Raw genomic sequence first — 18,529 nt, 5'->3', positions numbered from 1 at the left:
AATAATAAAATAGAAAGAGAAAATAAGATGTCAAGAAAAAAATCAAACAAGTCAGAGGCAAATATTTTCGAGAAGAAAAATTTTAAAAATTCAAGAAAAGAACATGTCACAATTAGTTATCAGGTACAAAAAAACATGAATCTTGAGATAATAATACGGAGGAGAAAATCATCACACGTAACAGAAAATCTAAAAACAAATAGTAATAAAATATTGATATTAACAATCACCTTTTTTTTTTTTATTTATTATTATTTTTCAAATAGTTGAGATTAAGATAAATAACATAGATACAAACATAATGTAAAATGCAAAAACATATGATTATTGCAAATGAAGATTAAATATTGAGAATTATTTACAGTAGTTGTGATTGTGGCTCACATCTTCCTCCGATTTTACGTCCAGTAATGGCTTAAATGCCTTTTATGAGTCCCATCCAATTTTCCTATAAACTAGCAAACAAGGTATTTGATCATCAGATTTCCAAGACGATTCTATTCATATTGTATCTAAGACAATAAATCAAGAATTTCTTTTGCACAGCTCCACTAGGATGGGTCTCAAGAGAAATTTGGATATCTCTAAAATTCTCCTTACTTAATCCTTAATTAATGAACATTATTTTATCTTCTCGATTTACAAATGCCATTCCAATAGATTGACACTAATCATTATAGGTCTATCTGGGACACTTGCTACAAATCACTCAAGGCACTTTGCTCTTCGCTTTCTTGCATAACTGCTCCTACTTGTGCCAGGTAAATGCAAAACATGAAGATATTTCTCAAATCATACTTTTCCTTCAATGATCACTTGAATGTCTATAGGTATTCCCTTATGCATGAGCATCCTTAATCTCTCGCATCTAACCTTGTAAAGCTTCACTATCATATTTCTGGGGAGACAAGAAAATTGTTTGTGCAACTTTGAAACAATGTTATCCATTTTGAAATCAAAGAAAGTTTGAGAAAAAGAAATTAGATTACTTTGAAAGCCAAGAAAATGAGATGAGAGAGAAGAGTACAAGGATTTAGATTGGAGAAAATTTAAAAGTAAGAATATATTGTATTAGTTTTATGGGTAGTTGATAGGATCGACATTAAAGCCACGGAGTACCATTATACGCCATTTAACCGGGGGTAAAAAAACAATACAAAAAAAGAGAATTGTAATAAATGGTATAACGCCATTTAACGGATCGGAAGGAAAAAATTTCAATACAAAAAAAAACAAAAAAAGTCAAAGAATTGTAATAAATGGTAACAATAACAACGATAATAATATGAATTCCTAATTATTAAAATATATATTTACACCTAAACATTATTGTAACAAGGATCAGAAAGACAAAGAATTTCATCTTGAGCAATTTGATTTTCAAGGAATAATTTGAGTCTTTTTTCCATTAACCTTGAATACATAACAATTATTTGGATTCTCAATGTCGACTGCCTCATGAGGGTACACATGTTTTATAACAAATAGACCACTCCACCTTGATCCTAGTTTTCCAGGAAATAAGTGAAGTCGGGAGTCATAAAGCAAAACCTTTTGTCCAACATCAAATGTCTTTCTTAACACCATCTTGCCATGAAAAGCTTTGGTTCTTTATTTATTTATTTTTGAATTCTCATAAGCATTATTTCTAAGTTCTTCAAGTTCATTAATTTGCAACTTTCACAACTTAGAAGCATCATCAAGATTGGAGTTAAGCATTTTAATAGCCCAATATGCCTTATGTTCAATTTCCATGGGTAAATGACAAGGTTTTCCATAAACTAGTAGATAGGGAGACATGACTAATGATGTTTTAAAAGCAATTCGATAAGCCCATAATGCATCATTAAGTCTTAGAGACCAATCTTTGCAAGTTGGGTTAATCATGTTTTTCCAAAATGTTCTTAATCTCCTTATTTGCAAGTTCTACTTGTCCATTTGTCTGAATAAGGGGTTGCAACTGTGTCTAATGGTATATTTCTTCATTAATGTTTCAAAAATGTGTGCGCTCATCACTTATAATAGATCGAGGAATCCCAAATCGACTTAAAATATTTTCTTTTAAAAACTTAATCATTGTTTTGTGATCATTATTTCGACATGGAGTTGGCTCTATCCATTTTGAAGCATAATATACTGCAACAAAAATGTATAAAAACCAAACGATGATGGAAAATGTCTCATGAAGTCAATACCCCAACAGTCAAAAATTTTAATCATAAAAATTGGATTTAATGGCATCATGTTTCGTTTTGAAATGGATCCATATTTTTGGAAATTTTCACATGATTTGCATAAATTATAAGTGTCCTTGAATAAGGTTGGCCAATAAAATCCACATTGTAAAATTTTTGCAGCAATTTTCTTGGATGAAAAATGACCACCACATGCTTCAAAATGAAAAAAAAAATTAATGACACTATGTCCTCATTGTCAGGTATGCATCTTCGAAAATTTTGATTAGGGTAGTATTTGAAAAGACATGAATCATCCCAATAAATTTTTTACCTCAGAAAAATATTTCCTTTTATGTTGTAAACTCCACTAAGAAGGAATTTTTCCTGTCGCAAGAAAATTAGTAATGTCAGCAAACCATGGTATAACAAAGATATTTAAAATTTGTTCATTAGGAGAACTATTATTAATTGGGAAAGTTTCAAAAGATTCCTCACAAACAAGTCTTGACAAATGGTCAGCCACAAATTTTCTACTCCTTTCTTATATCGAATGGTGATGGTGAATTCTTGAAGAAGAAAAATCCACCTAATCAACCTGGGTTTGGCATCCTTTTGGAGAGAAGATATTTTAAAGTTGCATGATCACTAAAGACAACAATAGATGATCCAACAAGGTAAGATCTGAATTTTTCCAATGCAAAAACTACTACAAGTAATTATTTTTTAGTAGTAGCATAATTCATTTGAGCACTATTTAAAGTTTTACTTGCATAACAAATGACATATGTTTTCTTATGTTTCCTTTATCCTAACACAACACTAAGAACGTAATCACTAGAATCACACATTACTTCAAATGGTAAAGTCCAATCTGAGGTTTCATAATAGAAGCAGAAGTAAGCATACTTTTAAGTTTTCCAAAAGTCATTTCACACTTTTCAGTCCATCCAAACACACTATCCTTTAATAAGAGATTACACAAAGTCAAATGTTGACTTGTCTACCTGAATCCCTTTTGAAGAAACTATGTGTCCTAAAACAATTCCTTTAGTGATAATGAAATGACATTTTCCCTAATTAAGAACAAAATTTTTTTCTTTACATCTAATTAAAACCTTTTCTAAATTAGATAAGCAATCATTTAATGAATCACCAAACAAGAAAAATCATCCATGAAGACTTCTAAAATGCATTCAACCATACCACTAAAAATACTAAACATGTATCTCTGAAACATGGCTGGTGCATTACATAATCGAAAAGGCAAACTTCGATGTGAAAAAGTGCCAAAAGACATGTAAAAGTGGTTTTCTCTTGATCCTCAAGTGAAATTGTAATTTTCTTATACCCAAAATATCCATCTAGAAAACAATAAAATTCATGCCCCGCAACTATTTCTAAGATATTATCCATGAAAGGTAAAAGGAAATGATTTTTTCTGGTCACTAAATTAAGTTTCCTATAATCAATGCATATGCGCCAACCAATAATAGTCCTAGTTGGGATCAATTCATTATTTTCAGTTTTGACTACAGTAACCCCATATTTTTGGGTACAACTTGGGTAGGATTTACCCATTTGCTGTAAAAAATAGGATAAATGATTCTATTATCCAAGAGTTTAATGACTTCGTTTCTCACCGCTTATTTCATATTAGGATTAAGAATTAGTTGCATTTGTCTAGAGGGTTTAGCATTTTCCTCTAAATAAATGTTATGTGTGCAAATCAGAGGGTTAATTTCTTTTATGTTAGCTATGTTGGTCCATCCTAATGCATTTTTATGCATTTTCAAAATTTCAGTAGCTTACCTTCTTGGTGTGCATCAAGTTTTGAGGAAATTATGACTGAAAAGTTTCATTCTCACCCAAAATGAATATTTCAGATCACATGGTAGTTGTTTCAAATCAAGCATGGGTGGTTGATCAACTAATGTGTTAAAACATCTTTAGTTGTTGGATGTTCCTCAAACTTTTGTTTCTAATAAAATTTCTTATCTTGTCCTTGAAAATTGTTTAAGACAGGATTAATGCATGGATTTTTTTTGTTTCGTCATCAATTTCAAATTCAGTTAAATAATTTTCCAAAGGATTGAATAGTTTGGAATTGATGAATTGTTCAAGGACAAGTTATTCAATGAATTCCACTTCATGTACATCAGAATCTTTAGCAGGTTGATTACAAATGTTAAACACATTTAATTCTAATGTCATGTTTCCAAAATACAAGTTTAGAACACTGTTCTTGCAATTAATCAAAGTAGTTGAAGTTGCAAGGAATAGACAACCTAAAATAATAGGGATTTGTAAAGTAGAATCTAAGACAGGATGCGTGTCCAAAATAATAAAATCAATTGGAAAATAAAAATTGTAAATTTAAACCAACACACTTTCTACTATCCCTCGAGGAATTTTGAAAAATCGATAAGCTAACTGAAATGTGATAGATGTTTGTTTAAGTTCACCTAAATCTAATTGCTGATAAATAGAGAAAGACAAAAGATTAACAATAGCACCAAGTTCAAGCGAAACACGATCTATTACGGTGTTCCCAATGATGCATGAAATTGTAGGGCAACTATGATCTTTGTATTTAGGTGGAGTGATATGCTGAATGATTTAACTCACATGTTCAGTTAAAAAGGCTCTCTTTTGCACATTATGTTTCCTTTTCACTTTGCACATATCTTTCAAAAACTTATCATAAGACGACACTTGTTTAATCACATCCAATAAAGGAAATTAATCTTGACTTGCTTGAAAATTTCTAAAATTTTAGCATTTTGATTCAAATTCCTTATTGGTTGTAATCTTGGAGGGAAAGGAGCAGAAACCCCATATTTTCCTTGTCTAAGTTGTTAGAACTTTTAGGCTTGTAATCATCCTTACCACTACTTAGCAAACTGAGAGAGGGCTCTTGGGCTTTGGAAGAAATACTCTTGTCGATGGCCTTACTACTTTGAAGAGTTGTGATAGAATTCACATATTCTTTTTGGATTTCTTTAGGACAAGAAATATGACATTGAGTAGAAGGATTAGGTTGAGGTTGAGCAAGAAACTTACCTTTTTCTTGAATGCGCATTGAGGCTATCAACATAGAAAGGGTGCTCTTGATTTCATTGATACCTTGTGAAGTCTGATTGTTGACATTTGTTTGTGTCTGCATGAATTCTTACAATGTATCCTCTAAACTTTTAACATGTGAAGATGGTTGGGTCAGAGTGTTAGGAGGTTTTGGAGAATGGGGGAAATGAGCACGATTATTATCCTGCCATCTGAAGTTAGGGTGGTTTCTCCATTGAGGGTTGTAAATGCTTGAGTATGGAGAATGAAAGGGTTTTCTGAATGTTTCCACAACATTTTCTTGTTCATGCAACATTTCTTTGAAAAGTGAAATGTTTGGGCATTCCATAGAAGAATGTCCCATGATTTCACAAATACCACAAATTTCTTCAGTTTTTCCTGGTTTAATTTCTTGTACTTTCCTAAACTCCATGGCTTAAACCTTTCTAGTTAAACTAGTCATCCTAGTGTCACGGACTTAGAGTTTTCCCACGCGATCCATGCGGCCTTAGGCAGTTTCTTTGCTCAAACGCCTAAGTCAGCCTAACTCACAACAAATTATGGATTCAACAAAATTTTTTTTAAGGCAACCACGAAGAATAGTAGAAGAACGAAGTAAGAACGGACTTTGAAAGATAAACAAAAGCAACAAAAAGTAAGAACACTTGAGAGAAAAGTTTGAGTGAATACTCTCAAGATTCAATTAACAACTCAATAATTTACAATGAGCAGAGAGTCCTCTATTTATAGTTGAGGCTCTCCAAAATCAACGGTCTAAATCAAAATACATCAATGGCTACAATTAAAAGTTATCACAATATCAAATCTCTGAGATTACATAATCGTATCTTCTAAAGATTTCATTTAATATCTAGGATCACATATCTCAAAAGATCACTTTCCATATTTGCCAAGCATATCTTCAAAAGATCACTTTCTTTATTTGCCAAGCTCCGGAGATGGGCTTTTAATTCCTTCAGGCAATGGACCAGTCCAATTGGGCCAAATGACCTCCCTCGAATGCGATGGATCGTATGAATCCGTCATGGTTGCGAGATCCCATGCGCAACCCATGCATTCTCCTCCACTTGTTCTAGCGACGCCCTCGTCGCGTCCTCCTCATGGAACTGGTCAATCTTTCCTTGAAATTGCCACAATGCCTCAGCAGGTTCCCAACTTGCTTCGCTATCAGGAAGTCCTTTCCATCGAACTAAGTATTCATGACGCGGTCGATGGTACTTTTGTCTAATCACACGGTCTGCCTCAATGGTTTCCACGTCGCGGTCGTAAGAGACCTTTACCCCCATTGGTGCTCATTTAGACATGCCCCGATTCAGATCTTCTTAGTCCCAATGAAATGGCTTAAGCATACTTACATGGAACAATGGGCGGATTTTAAGTTTTGGAGGCAACTCAAGCTTGTATGCCACTTTGCCCATTCTCTTCACAACTTTAAACGGCCCCTCATACCTTCGCACGAGCCCTTTGTGCAAGCCCGTATATCACAACATCAATTGTAGTTTGGCAAGGACTGAGTCACCCACTTGAAATTGCACGTCTCTTCGGTTCTGATCGGCCCACTTCTTATTGCGCTTGCTTTCCTTGTGTAAACAAGCCCTAGCCAAGTCATTCTTCTCTTGCCAATCCTTCGCAAAACGATAAGCTACTGGATTTGGTCCTGTATAACGGGTTACCACAGCATTGGGTGTGAGTGGCTGTTGGCCCGTCACTATCTCAAACGGACTTTGGTTCGTTGCCCCACTTCGCTGCAAGTTATATGAGAATTGAGCCACATCCAATAACTTTGGCCAATCCCTTTGTGTGGCACTCACATAGTGTCGCAGATATGTTTCTAACAATGCATTTACTCTCTCAGTTTGCCCATTGGTTTGCGGATGCATACTCATGGAAAAGTTCAAGTCTGAGCCCATTGACTTGAACAACTCGGTCCAAAACCGACCTATAAATCGCCCATCACGATCACTGACAATAGACTGTGGCACGCCCCAATATTTTACCACATTTCTAAGGAATAAACGAGCTGCCTCCTTAGCAGGACATTCCTTGGTGGCCGGAATGAACGTCGCATACTTCGAGAACCTGTCCACCACAACAAGAATACTCGCAAACCCGTCAGACTTAAGTAAACCAACAATAAAATCCATGGATAAACTTTCCCATGGTCTTTCCGGAATGGGCAAGGGTTGAAGCAAACCAGCTGGGGTCTTTTACTCAACCTTGTCTTGTTGGCAAACCAGACAAGTCTTCACATAAGTTTCCACATCATCACCCGTGTGAGGCCAATAATAACGTTCTTCCAAAAGGGCCAAAGTACGGTGCATCCCTGGGTGGCCCGCCCATCTCGAGTCATGGCACTCTTTCATGACTTCCTTACGTAGCTTCCCATAATGAGGCACATAGAGGCGACGCCCCTGGGTGTATAGCAGCTCTCCATCAAGCCAAAATCTTCTAGTTTTTCCCTCCTTGGCCAACTCCGTCAGATTTTTGGCTGTGGGATCATGGGACAATCCTTCTCGAATACGTTCCAATAAGGAACCATCAGGTTGGCTAATTGTCGCAAATTCCATCTTTCGACTCAGTGCGTCAGCCACAATGTTGGCACTCCCCGGCTTATACTCCATGGTAAAGTCAAATTCAGCTAAGAAAACATGCCAACAAGCCTGTTTGGGAGACAAATTTTTCTGGGTTAGAAAATAACTGTTGGCAACATTATCGGTAAGGACAACAAACCTGGAACCTAATAAATAATGTCTCCAAGTGCGCAAGCAATGCACCACCGCAGTCATCTCCTTCTCTTGGACCGTATATCTTCACTCCGTCTCATTAAGCTTTCGAATCTCGAAAGCAATAGGATGTCCATCTTGCATTAGGACTCCCCTGATAGCATAATCTGATGCATCTGTGCATACCTCATATGGCCTCAAAAAATCTGGCAAGGCAAGCACAGGTTCCTTCGCCATCTCTTGCTTCAATTGATTAAAGGCCCTCTTACATTCCGGATTCCAATCCCATACCTTCCCTTTTTTCAACATGTCCGTCAAGGGTGTGGTAATTCTCGAGTAGCCTTTAATAAAGCGTCGATAGTAATTTGCCAACCCAAGAAAAGATCTCAACTCCGTCACCTTGGTTGGGGGCTCCCACTCGGAAATGGCTCGAACCTTGCTCTTATTCATTCGGATCTTACCCCCTCCCACAATGTGGCCTAAGAATGATACCTCTTGTTGGGCAAATGAGCACTTCTCCTCCTTAACAAACAACTCATTTTTCCTCAAAGTTTGGAACACCTCCCTCAAGTGTCCCACGTGCTCCTCGAGAGACTTGCTATACACCATAATATCATCAAGATAAAGAACCACAAAACGATCAAGAAAAGGTTGGAGTACCTTATTCATTAGGGTGCAGAAGGTAGCTGGGGCATTCGTGAGTCCGAAAGGCATCACAAGGAACTCATACGAACCATATCGTGTCACACAAGCTGTCTTTGGTTCACCCCGTCGGCTATTCGAACTTGATGGTACCCTGATCTCAAATCCAACTTGGTAAACCATTTTGCACTACCAAGTTGCTCGAACAAATCTGTAATAAGAGGAATAGGGTACTTGTTCTTTACAGTGATCTTGTTTAGAGCCCGATAATCAATGCACATTCTCAAGGACCCATCATGTTTCTTTTCAAACAACACTGGCGCACCGTATGGGGATTTAGATGGTCTAATGAATCCTGCATCCAATAGCTCATTCAATTGTTTTCACAATTCTTCTAACTCTGGCGGAGTAATATGATAGGGGGCCTTGCTGGCGGCACCACGTTGGACACTAACTCAATTTTGTGGTCTACCTCCCTCTTTGGTGGCAAACTTTTTGGCAACTGAGCAGGCATCACATCCCAAAAGCACTGCAACAATTGGCTCACTTCTTTCGCGATTTCACTAACGGACTTAACCGTATCCTCTATCTTCAAGGTAGCCAAATAAGAGACTTCATCCCTGCGCACTCACTTAGCAAATTGAATTGCTGACAGTGTTTTCCCCTCTAAGCTTCTCTTCTTTGTCATTCTTACCATGCATGGATGGTTCGAACCCGCAATCACCATGTAATCACTCGAAGGGGCAATAAGTGCCTTAACCTGATCAAGAAAACTTAGTCCAATCACACAATCATAGTCATCGAGTGGTATTACCTTAATGGATACCTTGCCGGCCCAATCGCCTAGTTGAAGATCCACTCCCTTGGCAACACCCTTGATTGGGACACTTTCTGAATTCACTGTTTTGATCCGACCCAGCTCATTCTCTACCTTGAGCCCAAGTTTTCGAACTGCCTCTTCAGACATGAACAAATCAGACGCCCCAGTGTCAACCAGCGCATTCAATTTTCTACCGGCCACAATGATGTCCACAAACATCAATCCATGACTCGTTCTATCTTCGACACCCCCTAGTATTGAACCGATATTGTTGTCCTCCACATTTGACTCCCCATTTGTTTCCATAGCCGTGAGAGCGACTTTCTTTGGGCAGTTCCTGATCATATGTGGACCATCACAGTGAAAGCAACTTATAGGCCCACTCTTTCTCTTGTCCCAAGGTTTCTTACTGTTGCCATTCCTAGCGGGCTTTCTTTATCTCCCCCACTATTACCCTTTTGATTGAATCTGGGCTTAGAAGAATTCGCATTGTCTTTTTTCCCACCAAATTCAGCAAGCGATTCTGCCAAAGACATCGCCTTGGTAAGCTCTTGGACTCCTCGACGTTGCAACTCTTGCTTTGCCCATGGTTTCAACCCATCCATGAAGGAAAAGAATGCTTCTTTCTCACCCATATCTGAGATTTGAAGCATAAGTTCGCTAAATTGCTGCGCATACTCCCTCACAGTGCCTTGTTGCGTAAGCCGACGCAACTTTGCCCGAGCCTCATCCTTGGCATACTCTGGGTAAAACTGTGCTTTAAACTCACATCGAAACTCCTCCCAAGTTCCAATTTCAGTCCTACCACGACTCACATCAGTGGACCTACGACGCCACCACAACAAAGCAACGTCAGTGAGATACATAGCAGCAGTAGTTACCTTAGTGGCATCCTCCATAATGCCTTTGGCACGGAAGTATTGCTCGATTCCCCAAAGGAAGTTGTCCGCATCTCTAGTAGACCTTGTTCCCTTGAACTCCTTTCTCTTGGGAACATCAACACTGGGCTTGGGTGCTAAAGCAGCTAACCCTCTATTGCCTAAAGCAACCTTGTAGATTGTGAGTTCACCCTTGAGCTCCGCAATCTCCTCTTTCAAGGCTGTTACCATAGCCTCAATGGCATCATCCCTGCCATTCAGTTTTTCAACATTATCCAACACATACTCTTTGAGTTGCTCCTGCATGGACTGCAACCCACCATGGAGCCTATCATCGACATCATCAATCCTCTCATTGATGTCTCCCACGGAATCCTCGAGAGTGATGACTCGATCCTCCAAAGCTGACAGTATGTCTCTCGAACGACTAGCTTTCCTAGCCCTCCCACGGGTCTCCATTCCCTCAACATTCTCAGCAGCTTCTTTTGACATCTTTCAGTGGTACCTACAAACACTGGCTCGGATACCAACTGTCACGGACTTAGAGTTTTCCCACGCGATCCGTGCGGCCTTAGGCAGTTTCTTTGCTCAAACGCCTAAGTCAGCCTAACTCACAACAAATTATGGATTCAACAGAATTTTCTTTAAGGCAACCACGAAGAATAGCAGAAGAACGAAGTAAGAACGGACTTTGAAAGATGAACAAAAGTAACAGAAAGTAAGAACATTTGAGAGAAAAGTTTGAGTGAATACTCTCAAGATTCAATTAACAACTCAATAATTTACAATGAGCAGAGAGTCCTATATTTATAGTTGAGGCTCTCCAAAATCAACGGTCTAAATCAAAATACATCAATGGCTACAATTAAAAGCTATCACAATATCAAATCTTTAAGATTACATAATCGTATCTTCTAAAGATTTCATTTAATATCTAGGATCACATATCTCAAAAGATCACCTTCCATATTTGCCAAGCATATCTTCAAAAGATCACTTTCCTTATTTGCCAAGCTCCGGAGATGGGCTTTTAATTCCTCCAGGCAATGGACCAGTCCAGTTGGGCCAAATGACCTCCCTCGTATGCGATGGATCGCACGAATCCGTCATGGTTGCGAGATCCCATGCGCAACCCATGACACTAGCACTTAGATCATATTCTAAAATAAGGTGATATTTTCCTTTATTATTAGCAAGATTCGATCTAATGGAATATTCAGAAGGGTTAACTATGTGCCAAGGTTGTGAATTTTCTGCCAAATGCTCTAGGAAGTCAAAGGCCTCTTCAGGTTATTTATCAAGGAACTCTCTGTTACACACTATCTCAACAAATTGTTTAGCTTCAGGAATTAAACCTTCATAGAAGAAACTGAAAGTCTGCCAATTTTCAAAACCATGATGTGGGCATGAACTTAACAAATCTTTGAAACGTTCCCAACATTGAAAAAATGGTTCATTTGAATTGTGCAAGAAATTTTGAATCTGTCTTTTAAAAGCATTGGTGCTTTTGTGTTGGAAAAAAATTCTTTGAAAATCCAGTTTGCATTTCTTGCCAAGTACCAATTGATCTTGGTTTTAAATTGTTAAACCAAATTTTCACCTTTATCTTTTAAAGGAAAAGGAAATAATTTGAGTTTATCAATTTCAATAGCACAAGGTGGATTTTTAAAGGTGGCACATACTTCTTCAAAATATTTAAGATGTAAGTAAGGAATTTCATGCTTCTAAGCCATGAAAATTAGGAAGTAAACTTATGATTCCAGATTTGAACCAAAAATTATTTGCATTCAAAGGTAAAACAAAGCAAAAGGGTGTTGAATTTTGAGGAGGTTGCAAGTAATCAAGCAGGGTGCACACTTGTTAAATCTCATTTTCATCAGGAGCTTTTTCAATCTCATCCATGATTGGAGAATGTGGAGGTGTCTCAATCAAATTACCAAAAAGGTTTCACAATTTTTCTAACTAAATGACGAGAATTAAAATCGCCATGCCAAATATGCATAAACAAATTAGGCGGTAGAACAAGCCAAATATATGTACATAAAAATGATACTTATAAACTTGTAACCTAAATCTTAACTTCCTCGGCAACGGTGCCAAAAACTTGATAGTGAATTTCTAGTTCTACAACCCAAGTTAGGTTATATTCAAGTAATAAAATCTCAAGAGTCCGAGGTCGATCCACAGAGAAGTTGATTAGAACTTACAAGATTACAAATATTATGCTAGAATAGAAATTTAACACTTAACTTTGGAATAAGTATTGATAATGAAGTAGTAGCTAGAAACACAAAAATAAAAAGTCAAGACAAGAAAATAAAATCAAATACCTGGAAGAAAATATGCTGAGGAAACTAGGGAGCAATATCAAATTTTTCTTAAGCCCGATATCATGCATTATTTGATTATTATGCTTGAGTAATCCATGCATGCAAAAATCCCCAAAAGAAAAGTTACCAAGCCATGGACTAAAAATAATTAAAAGTTACAAACCAAAACTAATAGAGACTGATTAATATTTATTAAAAATAGTCCCAGGGCCAAGGTGATTCTCCAAATGTCGAGTTCGGTCCTAATTTCGAGGTTTACCTGAAAAGTTAAACACTATTGGGGTAATCTTATGAAAAGCTTAGTGTGAGTCGAACAATTATTTAAACGGGAAAAAGCATAAAATACAGTGAAATATATTAGCATTAACGGAAGAAAACAGAACCATCATAGGAATTTCATATCTTACATAGCCATTATCAAATTAATGTCAAATGGTGTATGAGCATGGGGCATCATTCATTTGAGTAACAATCATTAATTTCAATACCATTCAATACAACACAATACAACACATATCACAAATCAATAACATTTGAATATGTCGTGAGCATGACACCGATAACAATATGCAAAAAATTCTACAAGTAAAAATGCAGACAAGCTACCAGTAAAAATGCGATAAATTGCCATTCCCCTTGGTACTCCATGTACAGTGCACTGACTACGAATAATACGGGCTTAATATGTTGTCGGTACTCCATGAAACTCTTCTATGAACCACAAAATTCCAACCCAATGCATATGCAATATGTCACACAATCTCATATATAATCATATCTTAAGACTTTTCACATTCATTCAATATGAGCGGCATGTCCACAATAATCACATGCTTTCAATAAATGGAAATAGTGTTCCAATCTTTTAAATTACTATTGTGTTGGTATCAATCGATATCGTTCAATTTTACATATTTTACAGATTTTCATTGTGCATAAGTTGCACCCTTTTCAATACACAATATAACAAATATCTCATGCATTTAAATTATACATAAGCTTAATGTAACACCCCGAATTTTGGGCCTAGAAGAAATAGGTTTTGAACAGGGGAACAGTTAGGAGACTGCACATAAATATTTAGTTGTGCAAGGAAGTGACATAAGTGAATGTCTGTTTCAGTGGTTAAGTGATTTAGGAGTGTTTGGAAGTGTTTAAGAAGTCAGGGGTTCAAGCCTTGGTTATGCAAAAAAAAATTTTATTTTAAATGAATAAAATCCTTGGATCTAAATAGTAGGTTCTTAAACTATTATGGTTAAAATATGATACAAAGGAGTTGTTGGTCTAGTGGTAAGGGGTGTGTGGAGTGTACATGGGGTCTAAGGTTCAAGTGGTGGCGCATCAAAAAAGGGGTATTTATTTTGCTGCTTAGTTCGTGTGGGTGGTAGAGTTGGATTGAAATACTGGTAAATGGAGTTTGAACTGGTTATAGAGATAATTAAGGAGGGATATTGGGATTTGAGGATAATTGAGGAGGGATATTGGGATTTGAGGAGGTTGTTGTTGTGGAGAGCTATATATATCATCTCATTTGTTCCTTGTTCTCGGTAGGAGATCGGTGAGGTTTTCAAGGTTTTCGTCGCTTTCTCCAACTTACATTGCTTCCATTCCTAACTGGTGGTGATCGAGGTTGATTGGCACATTGCCTGAGAACCAAGGGTGCGATGATCATTGATTTTCCTAATAAGAGTGTTCAGAACAAAGGGAATCTGCAAATCGCATCAGGTGTGTAACCACCCCACTGTAACTGTAGAATGGCAAAAGCCGAAAAGCTGAAATACGACGTTGAGACCACACGAGTGTGCGATCGCTCGTGTGGAAAGCCAAACCTGCCAATCATGGGTGATAAACTGTAGAGGCCTCTATGAGCATTTCCATGGGCTTAGGCCGTTATAGGCCACGTTGGGCCGAAATGGGCCATGTGGGCTCATTGGGCTTGTGGGCCCCACATAGATGAAATCCACGATTTGTGGCAAATACTGGACGGGGCTAAGTAGATCTCATTTCCGTGGCAAATTTGGGCTGATCGGGCCGCACAAGCGTGTGGGCACACTTGGATCGTGCAATAGGCCTTGGGCCCATTTTCACTGTTGTGACCTTTTATGTTACCTGAGTCGCTCGAGGTGACTGCGGACCTTTTGAGAGGTCGATATCTGCATCAAAACCCCAAAATAGGTAAAATGACCAAAATACCCTTATAGGGTAGAATGACCGAAATACCTCCATAGGGTAAAATGATTGAAATACCCCAATAGGGTAAAATTACCAAAATACCTCCATAGGGTAAAATGACCGAAATACCCCCATAGGGTAAAATAACTGAAATACCCCTATAGTGTAAACTGATTAAAATACCCCCATAGGGTAAAATGACCGAAATACCCTCGTAGGGTAAAATGACCAAAATACCCCCATAGGGTAAAATGACCGTACTGATAAGGTTACACAGGTCGCCCAAGATGACTGTGGACCTACTAATGGCTATATTGGGTAGGACTTCTAATTGCATATCTGCACTGATTAATGATATTGTATTGTTAGTACATCGATTAATGATATTACATACTGTTCACTGCATAAATGATATTTGTTACTGTTGTGGGCCAAGGCCCCACTGATACTATTACTAAAGTTGGGCAAAAGCCTACTGATTACTAGCATTGTGATGGGCTCAAGCCTAATCATTTACTGTTACGAGAAAGGGCTTAGGCCCACACTGAACTAGACTATTACTGTAACGGGCTCAGGCCCAAACTGCATTTATCTAATGTTTTATTGACGGTTTACTTGTTAGGGGATTACACACTGAGTTTTCGTAAACTCACCCCTCTGTCTAATTGTACATGTAATTCCCAGTTGTAGGTGAGTCGGTGCTGCGAGGGACTCGATGATGGCCATACAACCGCTTCAGCTTTCGCTTTTAGCTTCTGATTTATAAGTAACTGGATTTGGGTATTTTTATGTAAAAAGGCCTCTTTAAGGTTATAAACTTTAAATTGGGGTTTTTATTTAGTTAGTTTGATGTAAACTACTAGTTGTAGAAAAAGACGGGTTTTCAAAAGGTAACTGTTTTCAAAGACACCACGTTTTTATAAAATACAGTAAAAGTTTCCGCATCAAACAACGTGTTAAATATAGTAACAAACTAATATGATCAACACACTGCTAAAGAAAACTTGAGTTTTCAATACACGTGAATTAGTATGGAACGTGTTTTCAATGAAACTATGTTTTTGAAAAACACTTCAATGTGATATCGCCAGATTCGACCATAACGTCTAGGCCGAGTTTGGGGTGTTACACTTATCTCAACACATTATTATTCAGTCAAACATTCTCATATCTTATAACTCAAATATACAATTACAAACTCAATTAAACATTCATACTATCAAACTAACAATTTTGCCAACATGTCAATCTTTTAAGGCTCGAAACATACTTGGTTCGGCTACTCACAAAAACAATAATTTGGCTATTAATCCAATTCAATCAACAAGATAATTTATCAAATATAACATGATATTTAACATTTTCAAACAATTTTATGAGCTTAGGACCCATACCTTATTTTTTGCTTTCTCGCAGCACAATAGCGAATATTCCAAATTTCCTTAATAATTCCTTAAATGAACAAAAACCAAAATTCAGTATAAATTTAATAAATTTACCATTAAACCATACCCCAAACACCCACTTATGAGTTCATGCCAATTGTTGAAATTATAACTACTTTATGAATCCAAACTAGTTAGATTCCTTACACTGTATCGATGCGAACCATACGTACAATCGTTCTTCGCCTTTACGAATGATTTAGGGTGTTTGGGTCAGCACCTAATTCAATAATATACTTGAAAATCAGTAGCTATTTAATGATTAAATTATTTCATTTAATCAATTCATAACCTTTACCCAAAAACTATGTCGAAATAACAAACTAGTTATCCTTAATTGCACTTACGCTTCATGATTTGTGGGATCCGATTGGCTAATTGATCAATAACTTCTTTACATAATTAACATGTGATTAAAGGCTGATTAGGAGGGTTTAAGAACACAATTTAATGATGGAAAAATATGGGCAAGACCAAAGAAAGAAAACAACCCCCTTTCTTGTACATAAGCGCACGCACCACCACCCATGGTGGCTAAAATTAGGGCTGAATTTTAAAACGATTTGAGATCTCATTAAAATCTGGAAAAATAAATTTGAAATTAAAATTCACCAAATTCCAGATCTAGAAATTTTGGTTTTTAATTGACAAGATTAATCAAGAAATTGAAGAGAAAAGAGATTTTACCCAAGCTAGCTAAGAGAAACGGAAATAATACTTTCTTGGCAATGTTTGAGATTGGTCTCAGGGTTCAAGATTTCAGATATGGGGCTGATTTAGACGAGGATAAATGGAAGAAATAGAGTAAATGAGATGGTGCACAATCTTGATGCAAAAAGAAGAAGAAAGAGATGGTAAAACATAAGGTGTAGGCAACGACAACAATGGGAGAAAGAAAGAAAATTGAAGAGAAAAGAGGAGAGGAAGGGGATGAACGACTAGGGTAGGGAAAAATTGATTGAAAGGCTGAATTTTTTTTTATTTATACTTAGGGTTTAAGGGTATGGATGGCACACATATTAAAAAACAAGGGATTTTGAAAATTTTAATTATTTTGCAAAGGAAAGTATTCAAACTTGGGACCTCATTTAATTTCCATGATTTCTCATATTTCTTTTAACCATTAGGCTTCTTCCTCATTCTTGAAATAATTTTGCAATATTTATTTGAAAAATAAGGCATGTTACAAACTAGGGTTTAAGGCAAAATCTGTAAAATAATAAAAATGGTGAGAGAGAAGGAATTTGAACTTGGGTTTTAAAGAACATTTCACTAACACTTAACCAACAAACTAATACCTTATTTATTTCCTAAAAATACATATATAATCTTCAAAATTAAGGCTTTACCATTTTATCTCGATTCACAAACTTGATTCTACTAAACCATAATTTTTGGGACGTTATAATTTTTTTCATTTTGGGGTTTTATGTATGCATATTCATTTCATTGATTGGATTTAAAAACGTGTTTTGAAATTGGACATTGCATGCTACTCGATTAACTAAACTTTGTCATAAATTAAGTTTTCTATTGCAAAAAAAAAGTTAAATTTTTGTTGAATGAAATGACGAGCAACATGTTTTCTAAAACCATGCTATCACTAAGAAAATGACTTAAGACAATTGTCTTAAATTATGAACGTTTTCCAAATTAACACAAGAGTACACCATAATTTTTCTTAAAAAGAGTAGTTATGGTTTTCAAGGAAATGGTCGGTCTTTCAGTCACACAAGTGGCTAATCTGGTTTTCACAATTAAATCATAACGTCTAGCCCGGATGGGGAATGATACAACATGAGACGGATCCAAAAAATATCATTTGAGCATGGATACATGGAATAGAACATGAGTCTTTTGCAATTTCGACGGTAGGGTAACCGATATGCTACTGGTCCAATTGTTCAATAACTTCATACGACACGATAAATCTGGGACTCAGGTTCCCTTTGTGACCAAAACGTAGAACCTTTTCCCATGGATAAAGTTTCAAGAATACATTATCTTCCATTGTATACTCGATATCTCTCATCTTTAGATTAGTGTACGATTTCTGTCTATCAAATGTTGCCTTTAATCTATCATTGATCAACTTGAAGATACTTTCTACTTCTTGAATCAATTTTAGCCCAACGATCCTTCTTTCACTCAATTCTGACCAACAAATAGGCAATCTATACCTACAACCATATAAAGCCTCATACAGAGCCATTTGAATACTTAATTGATCGGCTATTTAACGTCATAGCAATAATGTGCAA

The 18,529-nt window shown here is 36.7% G+C and overlaps 2 pseudogenes; one reads left to right on the top strand and one right to left on the bottom strand.

Annotated features, from left to right (window-relative positions):
* Positions 1 to 792: 792 nt before the first annotated feature.
* LOC105797596 (uncharacterized) lies at positions 793 to 5,670 on the bottom strand (annotated as a pseudogene).
* Positions 5,671 to 11,711: 6,041 nt separating this feature from the next.
* LOC128032927 (small nucleolar RNA R71) lies at positions 11,712 to 11,811 on the top strand (annotated as a pseudogene).
* Positions 11,812 to 18,529: the final 6,718 nt, after the last annotated feature.

This window comes from Gossypium raimondii, chromosome 9, assembly GCF_025698545.1.
Source record: "Gossypium raimondii isolate GPD5lz chromosome 9, ASM2569854v1, whole genome shotgun sequence".
NCBI classification, from domain to species: domain Eukaryota; kingdom Viridiplantae; phylum Streptophyta; class Magnoliopsida; order Malvales; family Malvaceae; genus Gossypium; species Gossypium raimondii.
This window is presented reverse-complemented; position numbering and strand designations above follow the sequence as displayed.